The sequence below is a fragment of the Hordeum vulgare genome, chromosome 2H, assembly GCF_904849725.1.
Source record: "Hordeum vulgare subsp. vulgare chromosome 2H, MorexV3_pseudomolecules_assembly, whole genome shotgun sequence".
NCBI lineage: Eukaryota > Viridiplantae > Streptophyta > Magnoliopsida > Poales > Poaceae > Hordeum > Hordeum vulgare.
The window spans coordinates 31,296,374-31,310,729 of NC_058519.1; the positions used below are offsets into that span (position 1 = coordinate 31,296,374).

The window sequence follows — 14,356 nt, forward strand, 5'->3', positions numbered from 1 at the left end:
ACAGGCTTCTGTTGCAAGCAGGGGAGCACGATCCTCACAAAAAAGCTCGATAGCGGCCGCCGCTCAGGAAGGCGCGGGTGCGGCGCCTCTCTGTAGTAGCGTCCATTATTTATATCTAGTTGCCGTGTAGAGGATTAGTTTGTGAGATTTGCAAAAAAATTGATCGCCAATTTTAACATGCTTACTTGCCAAATTATTTATATTCAGTTGTCACATAAAAAAGGCCATTCTCAAGTAAGTAAGCCGCATGCATGATTTCAGGGAGGCTGGCAGATCATTGCAGTGGGATCATGCAGGATGCCATTATTCGGAAAAAAATGGGACCTTGCTTGGTGCTTTAACGAGGAGGGATGGTCGAGCAGCACTGAAGCAACAGACGAAAACAACAGTTCATGTGCTCGATTCTAACTGAAACTGACGAGACAGTCAGTAGCGTATCCTATCCACGGATGAGATGATTTGAGAGGGAGGTTACTGGACAGTGTTGGCACACTTGTCACTCCCTCCTTTACTTGCTTGCTTGCTTACTACTAGTACCTATCAGGTGAAGTGATCCATCATCGATGTATGTATGCTGACATTAACTGAAGATGTACTAACGTCTTGTGGACAACACATGTAATTAACTAACTAGCTAACTAACTAACGTCTGTAGACGAAAGCATGTGCCCCGAGCCTGCGCAACCTCGCCGTCGCCGCCATGTCACCCTCCGCCCACGACCATCCCCACCAAAACCCCTCCTCCCCACCTGCTCGAGCTGGCCGCCACCGACAACCTGCAGTCAGTAGCAGATACTTTCGTCTGCAGTCAGTATGACCGTCCCTATGGCCATACTTTCGTCTCTGTTCGACCAATCGGTCTCACAGTGAGGCAGTTCAGGAGGACAACCTCTCCCTCGTGACCGCCTCCCCATGGTACGGCCCATCCACAAAATCAAGCAACAGGAGGGCGCCCCATCTCGCACTCCACCTGCACACCCCCCGCCATTGTCGCCGCACTCTACAGAAGCACCACCGTCCTCTCCCTACGTCCTCTCCATCACCCCCTCCGACGCCCCCCGCCTCTGCCTCCGACGGCGCCACCCCGCTCCTCCTCGGCCACCAGGGCCGCGACCCCTCCCCGCCCAACGCCACCCGCCTCCTCCTCAACACCGGCGCATCGTCATCCCCCCTCCTCGCACTCGACCATCACCTCTCCTCACCATCACCACAAAAACATACTCCCACACTAGCCCCACCAACAAGAAATCCTCCACCAGCCCCCGCATCTGCCTCCGACGGCGCCACCCCGCTCCTCCTCGGCCAGCAGGGCCGCGCCCCCTCCCCCGCCCCACGCCGCCCGCCTCCTCCTCAGCGCCGGCGCATCATCATCCCCCCTCCTCGCACTCGACCATCACCCTCCCCACCATCACCACAAACACAGAGTCCCCCCCACCAGCCCCACCAACAAAAACTCCTCCGTCAGCCCCCCGCCTCTGCCTCCGACGCGCCACCCCGCTCCTCCTCGGCCTCCAGGGCCGCGCCCCCTCCCCGCCCCACGCTTCCCGCCTCCACCTCAGCGCCGGCGCATCATCACCCCCCTCTCCTAGCACTCGGCCATCACCATCCCCACCATCGCCACAAAAACAGAGTACCCACCAGCCCCGCCATCACCTCCAGGAGGACCACCAATAAGGGCTACTCCTCGGCCTCCTCCGACTCGGCCGCCGCCCAGACGGAGGACATCAACGCCGGCTTCGCCACCGACGACCAACCCCCGACGACGGATCCCTACCGAGAATGAGCAGTAACTACCGGATAGAAAAGCACTCACCTGAGTTCCTCGCCCTCCAGCGCCGGCGACGGTTGCAGATCCACCCTACGCCGCACCGGATCCCCCCTTTCCTCGGGTCGAATCCGCAGTTCGTCGCGCGGAGATCGCCGGATCCGCCTCAGCTTTCGCCAGACTGACTCTCGGGAGCAACGGCTTGTGAGGAGAATGGGGCGCGGATAATGAAAAAAAATCGAAATTTGAACAGTCCCCCGCCTGGGGGCGTAAAAAAAAGGTGGGCGGGTCGGGGCGGTCGGTCGCGCGCTGGCAACCCCAAGATTCTGCACGAATCTTTGTGAACCGCCCGCCGCACGGTACGCTAGAGGTGCAGCGCCTCTCAATAGATTTTTCCTTTATTCTTTTTTGTTGTTGAGGGAAGCTCCTGAGCTGTCCTCCATTGCAATGGTAGCTAATTAGCATGCTGTCGGCATAAAAATACTAATTAGTTTGGTCCGTTAAGGCATTGCCATCACCTACACTCATCGAGATTATGAGAGGCATTGATGAAGATCTCACGACACAATTTAGGCTGGATTAAGAACAGTTCCGTCAGCCCCGCAGAAAGAAATGATTCTTTTAGAAGCGCTAATGCGCTATTCAAAGTAAGAATGGACTGGGAGCTCCTATGTGGCGCCTTCAACGCCACTTGAGAAACCAGCGTCTGTAGCATCCCTTATCCTGGACCGGCCCATGTAGAATGCGGTTGGCCATTAAAAAAGAAAAAAAGCTGGAAAAAGGAAAACATTGAAAAAGTTCGTGAATTCAAAAATATTCGCAGAATTTGGAAAAAGGTTAACAAACTTTAGAAAAAAGATCACGAATTCGAAAAAAAGTTCATTGAAAATTGAAAAATATGTTTGTTGATTTTGAAAAAAGTTCATTGACTTTTTTTTCAAAAATAAAAACATCCAATTTTTTAAAAAACCATTAAATTTGGAAAAAAACATTCAATTTTAAAAAGTTCACAGAAATTCAGAAAAGTTCATGTATTTTTTAAAAAAGTTCTTCAAATTAAAAAAAATAGATTATAATAAAAAATGTTCACGAAATTTTTAAAAACCATTTAATTTGAAGAAAAATCAATAAATTTGAAAAAGGTTCATAAAAATTCAAAAAGAGTTCATTTAGTTTTAAAAAAGGTTAATCAAATTCAGAAAAGCTAAACGATTAGAAAAAGAAATCACATATTTGCGGACATTTCATGGGAAAAGTGGAAAAAGAAGAACAAAGAAAACAAAAATGGGAAACAAAAGAAAAAGGAAAAAGAAAGAATGAATAATGTACTCCCTCCGATCCTTTTTACTCTGCATATTAGACTTGGGTCAAGTCAAACTTTACAAAATTTGACCAAATATATATTGAAAAATGTCAACATCTACAATACCAAATATACATATCATGAAACTAGCTTTCGTAATGAATCTAACAATATTAATTTGATATTGTGATTGTTGATATATGTTTCTATAAATTTTGTTAAAGTAGAGATACTTTGACTTCGGACAAAGCTAATCTGCAGACTAAAAAGGACCGGAGGGAGTATTAATTAAAAAATTAGCACAACCGTGCTCGTTGCTGGGATGGTTACACAAGGAACCTTCGACGGGGAGGTCGTAGGTTCGAATCCTGCTCTCTTTCTCTTTTTACTCTTGGAGAAATCTAAGTTAAAGCGTGCGCACAATCGCGTTTCCGTGCCGCCGTGCGGCGGGCTCATGCATGCGGATTCCAGCAGCGTCGCTGCAGTATTTCAATGGTGGTGCATGCTGAGCGCTACAGCGCATGTGTGCATGCGGCTGGTGAGCTACAATTTGAAGTACAAAGTACAACATGCATTTGCATGCTTCACTACAGTGTCCAGTGACAGTGATTTGCATGTGTCCAGTGAGAGTGATTTGCATTTTTTCGTAGAAGCTTGCCATGTTTTTCAACTAGCACAAGTCTATTATCTATTGAACAATGTTTGACTGCATGTTACGTATTAAAAAATCAGATGGCTATAAACAACACGGCAAGCTTCATGACAATTTAACACAATTAACCAGATAGACAAGCACAACATATTCTGGCAATTCGATGTTAATTTTGGCAAGCTATATGAAAAAAATGACAACTCAGCATAATTAAAATGGACAACTAGTGTGCAACTTTTCTTGGCATGCTTTATGAAATAAAACTGGCAACTCAGCAGAATTAAGATGAGAATTAGTGTGTATTTTTTCGGCAAGCTATATGAAATAAAAATGCCAACTCGACAGAATTAAAATGACAACTAATCTGTATTTTTTTTACCTGAAAAATAAATAATAAGTATTGTTTGGAAGTCATATGAAAATAAAATGATAACTCTTGCCACAAATAAAAACTGACAACTAGAATGTAAAAAAGCTGGCAACTAAGTTAATTTAATCAGGTCATTAAGTGACTCATAATCTGACAACTAAGTGATAGTAATCTGGCAACTATTGATGAAAAAAAAGATTTGTCGAAACATGTCGACATGGGATCTAGTTTTGAAGATCTCGTCGCAAGAAAGCTAACGGTGAAAGCGAATCGTCAATTGGATTTACGGTTGAGGAGATAATACTTTTTGAAAACTCAAAGTTAGAGGAATCTTTGCTGATGTCACGTTTTTGTATTGGTTTACATGCATCTGAGATAACCGCCCCATGGGAAGGTGCTGGTGCGGCGCCGTTGTGTAGTAGCATCCTTTTCTCTTTTAGTTTAGAAGGGAAAAATCAATATGGGCCGAGCCCAAGTAGACGCGCCCTACAAACGGGCGCATATGCGGCAAATAGGTATTGCCGAATGTACTAGCTAACTAGAACAAGGTTGGTGGTTATTCTGTCGGTGCATCTCCAAGTGGTGTCGTTGAAGACAACTATGTGAGTTCGTTTTCATGTCCCAAGCGCAAATATTTTGTACAACTCAGAGCGGTTGCACAATTTGACATTGTTTCCATTTTGTAGGACAAAATTGTGCAAGAAAGGCACAAGGACATGAAAGCTTCATGCAAAAAGGCATTTCAGCTAGAGCATTGTTGGGAACTTCTAAAAAATAATGAGAAGTGGCACGCGATTGAGAAAGAATCCCCACCGAAGAGAGGTGGACTCACCAAGATGGATGATGATGATGATAATGATGGAGAGGACGATGGCCCAAGAAACAAGAACAAGCCCGATGAAAACAAGAAGGCCAATGACAAGACCAAGAAGCAAGTGAAGGCTTCAAACTTGCGGGACAAGCTAGATCACATGGTCAAGTCCAATGAGCTTTTGGTGATCAAGACATTGGAGGCAAAAAAGGAGTTGGCTGAGAAGAAGGCTCAAGAGAAGCAAGAGAAGTGGCAACTACTCAAGAAGGAGACGGACTGCAAGGCCGCCATTGAGGAGAGAAGTGCCAAGGCCGAGGAGGACAAAGCCATGGCCAAAATCCTTCAAGAGGAGAACAACATCACGATGATGAACCGAAATGGGATGGACGAGGTCACCAAAGAATGGCATAGCATGGTAAGGTTAGAGATCTTGGAGAGGAGGAGGCAAGCCGGAAGAGGTCATGCGGTGCCAAGGTTCGGTGAGCATGGTGGTTCGACAAGTGATGATGACATTGGTGGCGGTCAAGGTTTCATCTTGTGATGATGATGATGATGGAGTACTCACGGATGGTGTGATGTCTTTTGGGTTGTGGTGCAAAAACTAAGTTCAAATGTCACCAGAACTGTGTGGTGATGTCAAGATCATGTTTGAATTCTGGGCATTTATGGTTTATTTGCTTAAAATCGTGCTCAATTGATTTGTATGCTTTTACGGTTTGCGGGGTCGAAATCGGCATAGATATTCTCTTTTACCGCTCGGGTTTGTAGGTTGTGTTCCGTCGTCGCGGTTTCGTCCCTTAAAACGCGATTTTCTTTACCCTTGTCCTGCTTATAAGGGCCGCGATTTTAAGGGGCCTGCTAGAGTTGCTCTAAAGGGGTTGTGTTACAAGGAGCTCCTATGCAGCGCTGCAAGCGCCTGTTAACGATCCGGCGCGTGCAGCGTCGCTCGCATGGGCCGGCCCACTAGCATGTTGTCCAGTTTTTCTTTGATATGTTTTTTTGTTGATCCTGTTGAAAAAACGCCCAAATTTGCTATTTGTTACGAAAATAAAAATATGAAATGAAAAAAGGTTTACAGATTTAAAGAAAAAGGTTCATGTATTTGAGAAAAAGTTCCTATCTTTAAAAAAGGTTAATCAATTTTGAAAAAAGTTCATCAATTTGAAAACAATTCATTAAAGTTGAAAAAAAGTTCAGCCAATTTGGAAAAAGTTCATTGAATTTGCAAAAAGGTTCATAGAAATTAAAAACGTTCATGTATTTATAAAAAAAGTTCATTCAACTAAAAAAAGGTCATAAATCCTTGAAAAGTCCATCAATTTTGATAAAATTCATCCTTTTTAAAAAACAATTCTTCAATTTTTGATAAAAGGTTAATCAATTTTAAAAAAAGTTCATCAATTTTAAAATAATTAATTGAAGTTGAAAAAAATTTCATCCAATTTGGAAAATGTTCATAGAAATTCAAAAATGTTCATGTGTTTTTAAAAAAAGTTCAATGAACTGGAAAAAAGTTTATACATCCTTAAAAAGTTCATCAATTTTGATAAAATTCATCCATTTTCAAAGAACTATTCTTCAAATTTTAAAAAGTTATTAGAATTTTAATATTTTAGAAAATGATTTTGAAAGGAAAGTTGATCAATCTTAAAAAATATTTGTTTAAATTTGAAAAAGTTCATCAATATTTAAAAAATCATAGAATTTTCAAAATAAAAATTCATCAACCGGCACTTAGATGGAGCTGCCCATTGACAAACACCACAGGCGTCAGTTAACAAAAGTGCACATTAACTAACGCCTGTGGCGCCAAATAGGAAATGTCTATGTTACAACCGTCAATGAACCAAACTCAATCGAAGGCAAGCAAGCAAACAAGCAACGTACGTACGGGGCAGTACGTGTGCGCGTCGGGCCGGAACTGTTCGGCGAGAGAGTCTGATACGGACTGCACATCGCTTGAGATCGATCGATATATATATATATATATATATAATCGATCTCTGAAACCTACTCGATGGCCAAGACGCAGCAGCCGCCGTGGGTGGTGCAGTTCAACGGGACGAGCAAGCCCGCCCTCTTCGCGCCGTTGGACGGCCGCGGCCGCCGGGACATCCAGCCGCCGGACGTGCCGGCGCTGCAAGGGAAACGATGCCTCGGCCTGGACGGAGACTGGTCGCTCATGGTCGACGAGGACACCAACGAGTGCTCCCTCGTGAGCTTGCCGGCTGCCACCGTAATCGCTCTCCCGCCGCTGCCCGAGGACGCGGCAGAGCCGTACCTGTGGTTCGGCTGCGCGCTCTCGGCGCAAACCACCCCGCCTGACTGCACGGTGGTGCTCGACTTCGTCAGGGAGAGGTGCCTTCTCCATTGCCGCCCTGGCGACCCCGAGTGGTCCCGTCTCCCTGTGGAGCTCGTTCAGAAGAACGACGAGTTCGACGGCCCCATAACCGCCGGCCACCAGGGGAAGGTGTACGCGATGGCCATGCTATCCTTGGTGGCCATGGACGCGTCGTCCGGCCCGGCGGTCGAGAGGGCGGACATGGCGCACCCGCCCCCGTGCCCAGCGCACGCTGGGTACAAGTGCTACCCGGTGCCGTGTCCCGACGGCGAGCTCTTCCTGGTGCGCTGCTGCCTCTTTGGGTACCCGGATGAGGTGGTGGACGCCAAGGTCTTCCGATGGAACGATGGAGACAATGCGTGGGAGGCGGTCGAAACCATCGGGGACAAAACCTTCTTCCTAGGCAGGTTTACGTTCGCCGTCCCGTCGGCCGCTAAAACAGGAATCCAACCCAACTGCATCCATGTGCTGTGCAAAGTTTGCTATGAGTTCGGTATCTATACCGTTTCCCTCGATGATATGGCTTAGTATTGTCGAGGGATGTGATGATCGTAATGATGACGACGAGGACCAAGTTTTCTGGGCTCTTCCCGCTAGGTAAGTTCAATTCAATTCCACTTGCTTGCTCCGTTTGAACTAGCATTAATTACTGTAGGAATACCTGATGAATGCCATGGTTTAATGTCTCTCTCTCTATATATGTATATGTATACGTATTTGCAGCTTCGGTCTGGAAGCAGCACGAACTTGTGATAATATCTCCAATGAAGTAAGTTTGTACCACATGATTACATTACTGAACTGGATCGAGTACGCGAGTTTAACGTGCATGTGCCTTGACAGGTGATGCATACAAGAATCAAACATTGCTGCGGAGAGCAAGAAACAGAGGGCATGACGATGAGCATTGCAACCTCTCCGGATGAGGGGCATTGGTGTGACCTCCATACCGACTTGTTGCAGTTACTAGTACACAAGATTTCCTTCATCGATTTCCTACACCAGAAAGCAGTGTGCAAGCAGTGGAACTCTATTAAGAGCCCGATCCAGCATGCAAAAGTGTCTCCATTGCTCATGACAACTCGGCCAGCGGGAAGGACCAAGGAGGATCTTGTCGAGATCTTTGATCCGGTGAGCGAGAAGAAGTATAGCATCAGGATAAACATCCCTGCTTCAGGTCTCAAATCTCAGGGATCACAGTTACTACATTTCACAAAGAACGGCTGGGTCATCATGTCGAGAGGTGGTGACCACATGTTCTTCCTAGTGAATCCGTTCAAGAGTTATGCTGATGGCGGCCATGTGATCGCTCTTCCACCTTTGAAAGTCCCTGTCCTCAAAGGATTGTCATTTTCTTCGGTGCCTGGTTCTCCGGACTTCGTGGTCCTCGCCGCAGGAACTAACCCAAGCGGCAAAGTTGCCATCATACGAACATGGCGAGTGGGTGATGAAGATTGGAAGAAAGAATGCGTAGGCGACGATGACAAGCCCTTCTTAATGGCATCTCACAGCCCCGTTTTCCTGGATGGACTCTTCTATTTTCTGGACATCAATGGCAGGCTTGGAGTTGTGGACCCGAACGAGGACGAAATGGAATTTAACATCCTGGAAAAGCCGGATCAACCAATACGCGGAAGCGATGAGGTGTATACTGGGGAATGGGACTATAACTATCTGGTGGAGTGGAAGCAGGAGCTGATCGCCATTGTCAGAGAGAACAGCGATGAGGAGTCCGTCAGAATGTTCAAGCTCGATCGGTCTCGGATGGTTTGGTCAGAGTTGGAAGGGATGGAGGGCGCGACCGTGTTTTGGGATAGGAGCAATGCTCTGATTGTTGTGCCGCCTGCGGGAGAAGATTTATGTAACAAGATGTTCCTCCCGAGCTATAGTGAGACCAACGGTGGTGGCAGGAAGCAGGTGTTCTACTCATTCCGACAGAAATGCTACTACCCTTCCTTTTATGCTAAGGAGCCCATGAACGCCATATGGTTCCAGCCAGACCTGGACGTAATTACGATTACTGACCAGTAATGCATGTTATTTCCTTGTTGATCGAGATCCTAACTAGGAGTTCTTAGAAACTCCATCATAACATATAGGCACCTATGGGAGATCGAGATCGATGCACCAATGTATAGAGCCTAAACATTTTTATCCTGGAACAACTAAAAAGTAGAGTTATGGATGCTGGTATCTTTGGATGTTTAAAATTGGACTTACTTTTTTCTCAGATATTGTCCGTATATACACATGAGAGTGAAATGATTTTTGTGAGGATTTTTGCCCTTGGTCATACCTTGCGATGATTTAACCAAATGATGCTGGTGTAAGTTTTGATGATTTAGTGAAATGGATGTTTGTGCGAAAATGCGAATCTGAGGGTGAGCTCAGGTGCACACTCGAGATTGACACCCATTACACATACGGGCTCAGATATTCTTGTTGCATAGTATTTGCCTATTTGGTTCCCGCTGGCTCGACGACGACGGCCGTCAAATTACAAATTCTGGACTAATCGTTGGAGGCTTGGAGCTACCAACGAGCCTCCCCCCACTACTCAGTCAAGCTTCGTCCCCATCCTCTTCACCCTCTTAACTTTTCCCAAACAAACCGGCTCCTCACCGCAATTCATCGAAAATGTCGTCAGACGACGAGATGCTGCGGCGATAAAGTAATTTTGCTTGAAAAACCAACTAAAACTTTGTCAACGACAGCAGAATAAGGTGATGATGACTGCCCCTTTCGCAGGTCTAAGCCTTCAACAAGGAGTTGAGAAGCCGTTTCAAAGGTCACCCCAATGGCTCCCATACCAGCAGCAATAGATGCCGCCGCTTCCGCCCCAAATGCTTCTTGCACCTGTTCCTGGCGAGGATTTGCCCATCAGCATCACGTAGAGCAACTACCCATCCTGCAAACGAGGATTGAAGGATCCGTCCACATTGATCTTTTGACCTTGGTTTCTGTCTTTTTCTTTGTTGCAAAGTACTCTAGGTACTCCACTGTTGCAACTGGTTCGTCACGTTACTTCCACAGAAGCTGTGGTGTAACGTTGGCATACATTAAAAAAATGTATTTTCAGATAGATAGCCTTTTTTTTCTATTTTGTTTTTTCCGTACAGCATAAATTTCACAAATCCAAACTGAAACATGAGTTTCGTATGCTTTTTTGGGCTAGCTGTGACAAGATCAACGCTGTACAGTGCCGTCTTGGAGCAGACAGAAGCTGTTTCAGCAAAAAAGTATCAGCTCGAGCATGCAAAAACAGAGGGGCAATAACATAGCTTCACTCTATCCCAGCTAGCCCAGGAGATTGGCACAGCCTACGCACTACAAAAAATTCCGGACATTGCGTAACAAGAAAAAAAAAACTCATAGACCATCCTTAACCACGATACAAACAGACCCAGACCTTACCACGCCAAAACTCACAGTTGGGAGATAGTCAACAAAAACAAACTTTGTCAAGCACCTTACTGCATTCCTAAGATATAATCTAGACAAGGTCAGCGACATTGGCCGGGAGCTCCTCAATGACCACGTTATAGAGCTTCTGGATGTCAAATAGCATCCCCTCATCTTCACGGGTGACGAAGTTGATGGCAACTCCCTTCCTCCCGAACCGACCACTACAACCAATGCGATACCACGGAGACTTGCTGCACATCGATACCACGGGCCAGAAGGTTGATCGGTGGTGATGAGCACACGAGAAGAACCAGATGTGAACTCCCTCATGATGATGTCCCCAGTGTTCTGGTCCATGTCTCCGTGCGTGGCAGAGACAGTGTGATCCCTTCCCCTCATCTAGTCGGTGAGCTGGTCCACCTTGCGGCGGGTGTTCACAAAGATGACACTCTGGGTAATTGCCAAGGTCTCGTACAGGTCACAGAGCGTATCCAGCTTCCACTCTTCCTTCTCCACATTGACATAGAATTGATTGATACCCTCAAGGGCCTCACAGGCTTGTTCATGAACTTGCGGGTTATCTCAAGGGCCTCAGGAGGCATGGTAGCAAAGAACACTCCAACCTGAATCTTTGATGGAAGAAGCTGGAACATATCATAAATCTGCAACAGATAAAAACACCTGTGAGTTCAAGCTAATTAAGCAACATGCATGGTCTGGGACAGTTGGTAATTGTTGTAAAAATCAATAGTACTTAAATAGATTATGAATGACAGATATTCTTCATTTAGAATATAAATTATAGACGATAGTATAACATGAATAGTACCATATGTGCACACCGAATAAATAGATGTTGGATTGAGGGTGGAGCATAGCTATACATTCCAAGAATGAGTTTAATTTGGAGAAACTATGAGGAATTCATCTACGAGCGCTCAGATGGAGGATGAGATTTGCACTGGTCGCTAGAATCGAAAGAGAATACAGAGAAAAGGAACTAGTAAGAGAATACGAATCTGGTGCATGCTTGCCAGGTCCTCATGCATGTGTGCCCAAAATGAACGTGGGCTGGTTGGGATAACTAATACAATGGGCCAGCTATATGACGATTTGGTTGCCGCTTCCCCAAAAAACAAAAAAAAACAAAAATTACTAGCAGCTTTTTTTGAAATGTAGTACTAGCAGACTTGGTTGCCTAGGGCTAAGCCCCTAACTAAGCTGGCCCATTGGGCCTTCTCCGGCTATAAGTGACGCCGGTCATAACAAAATCAAATTAACTTTAATGAAATACCCTATGTTTAATTACTTGAACATGAATCAAGAAGCACGGCGGCCATGGTAATTCGTCCAGGCGTGCCAGTTTGCAGCCCAAAATCTTAGAATTGCATAATCAAAAACTAGAAATTTCATTTCCCATGCTGAGCAACCAAAGCCTACATTGATGGATAAGTCTATGTACTAGGGTCTTTGTGGGGCTGCAGCACATGGTCCTTGTGGCTGTTAGGATAGAATCCTTGACCATCAAGGACTGGCAGTTAGGATAGCATCTTAGACTAGCATCTTAGCATATGCTTGGTTGGCTAGCAGCCTATAAATATGTATCCCCAACCCCTAAGGTTGGCATGGCATTGTGTGAGAAATAAACCAACGAAAATTGTTCCAACTCTTCTAGTGTCATCCACAACTATCAATGCTCAGGCTAAAAGGTCTAACATACATATATCCGTGCACCTGTCACACACTGGAGTAATCGAGGTCACACTTCAAGAAACAATTCAATTCGCTGTTTTAGTGCTTCCATGAATGGCGGATGAATCTTTGTAAAGAATGCTCATGGTGCAAATCATAACGTATCAGTCAGTGCATTGCTTGGTGAAAACTGTAGGCATTCACATAAATAGATAGCCAAGAAATAAAATGATCATACCTGGTTGTACATGGTGTATAACCTGCATAGATGTATGTAGTAACAAGACACTAAAGTAAGCCAGATTACACTTGTCTGAAATTGCAACTTTGATCATGAAAACTCAAGCACCAGCAGACCCAAACGTGTCTTCCAATATTGGAGCTCAAGTCACAGGAAGGTGCGCCGGCCTGGCCACCACCAGCTTCTTCATTTTGGCGCAGATGCAATCCATCAACAACCCAGATGCAATCCATCAACAACCCAATGCTCATGACGCAGCCTATGGAATAGAGAGACAAAACTTGTCACAAATATTTCTGTAGATATCAATTCAAGACGCAAACCATGTTGTACAATTATGAACTGGGCATTAGAGAGGGGGGATGAAGGTAAGTTTCCTCCTGGTGGTTATGCTATTTGACAGTCACTAGTTTTGTAGTATCCATATTCACCAAATATGGCTTGTTTATATGTCAAAACAGGACAGACCTACTGAGATATCATCCTCTTCCATCATACAAAAACCCACACTCTTAAAGCACTAGAGAATGTTGAAACAAGGACTGTTCTACTTTGTGTTGGGACTTGTCTACAGTTCAAGAACGCAACACAATGCCTTCCAGTTAGAAAATTCATTCTTATCATGAAAGGAGAATAACAACAAATATCTCGCAATTAATACAGAAGTGCTAAACTCGTAGCAACAAAAAGGCAAGAGTAGATATTCACTGGATGTGTACAGCGATGCAAAAATGTCATGTGACCACATAAGGGAATTCATTCATTCATAGAAGAACAATTATCAGCCACGGAAAAAGAAAGTCGTCCATAGTTCATGAAGCTATGACATACCCAGAATAGGAATTTTCAGTTAAATAAGCTCTCAGAGCATAGAACCAAAATAAGACATAATCAAATAAGCTATCAGAGTATGACTATACATTTACCCCACAATCCAACTATCCATGTAAAATCACTCATCAGAGAGAAGTAACCCTAGATCATAAACCCACTCTTTCTGAATATTTGCACAATGATGTGGATATTTAGTAGTCTACGCTTCCACCATGTTATCAAATTTCCAAAGTGAATGCCAGCAGGAAATTCAGAAGTGCACAAACTAGAGCATAGAAACAAAATAAGACATAATCAAATAAGCTATCAGAGTATGACTATACATTTACCCCACAATCCAACTATCCATGTAAAATCACTCATCAGAGAGAAGTAACCCTAGATCATAAACCCACTCTTTCTGAATATTTGCACAATGATGTGGATATTTAGTAGTCTACGCTTCCACCATGTTATCAAATTTCCAAAGTGAATGCCAGCAGGAAATTCAGAAGTGCACAAACTAGAGCATAGAACCAAAATAAGACATAATCAAATAAGCTATCAGAGTATGACTATACATTTACCCCACAATCCAACTATCCATGTAAAATCACTCATCAGAGAGAAGTAACCCTAGATCATAAACCCACTCTTTCTGAATATTTGCACAATGATGTGGATATTTAATCTCAACAGGTGTTCCCAATTAAGTTCGAGTCTACGCTTCCACCATGTTGTCAAATTTCCAAAGTGAATGCCAGCAGGAAATTCAGAAGTGCACAAACTAGAGAGCCAGATCAATCTATGATAACTGCTGGTAAAACGTGTCTGTTCCATTCTCAAAGCAGAAATGAAATGGTCCAAAAATTCCACTCAGGTCATCAAATGCACAAATCACGAAAATCTTATCATGCGCATCCATCGAGTAAATTAACTGTTTCATCACCACCCCTAAAACGC

The 14,356-nt window shown here is 44.7% G+C and overlaps 1 pseudogene; it reads right to left on the reverse strand.

Annotated features, from left to right (window-relative positions):
- Positions 1-10,626: 10,626 nt before the first annotated feature.
- On the reverse strand, positions 10,627-12,834 carry LOC123429409 (annotated as a pseudogene).
- Positions 12,835-14,356: the final 1,522 nt, after the last annotated feature.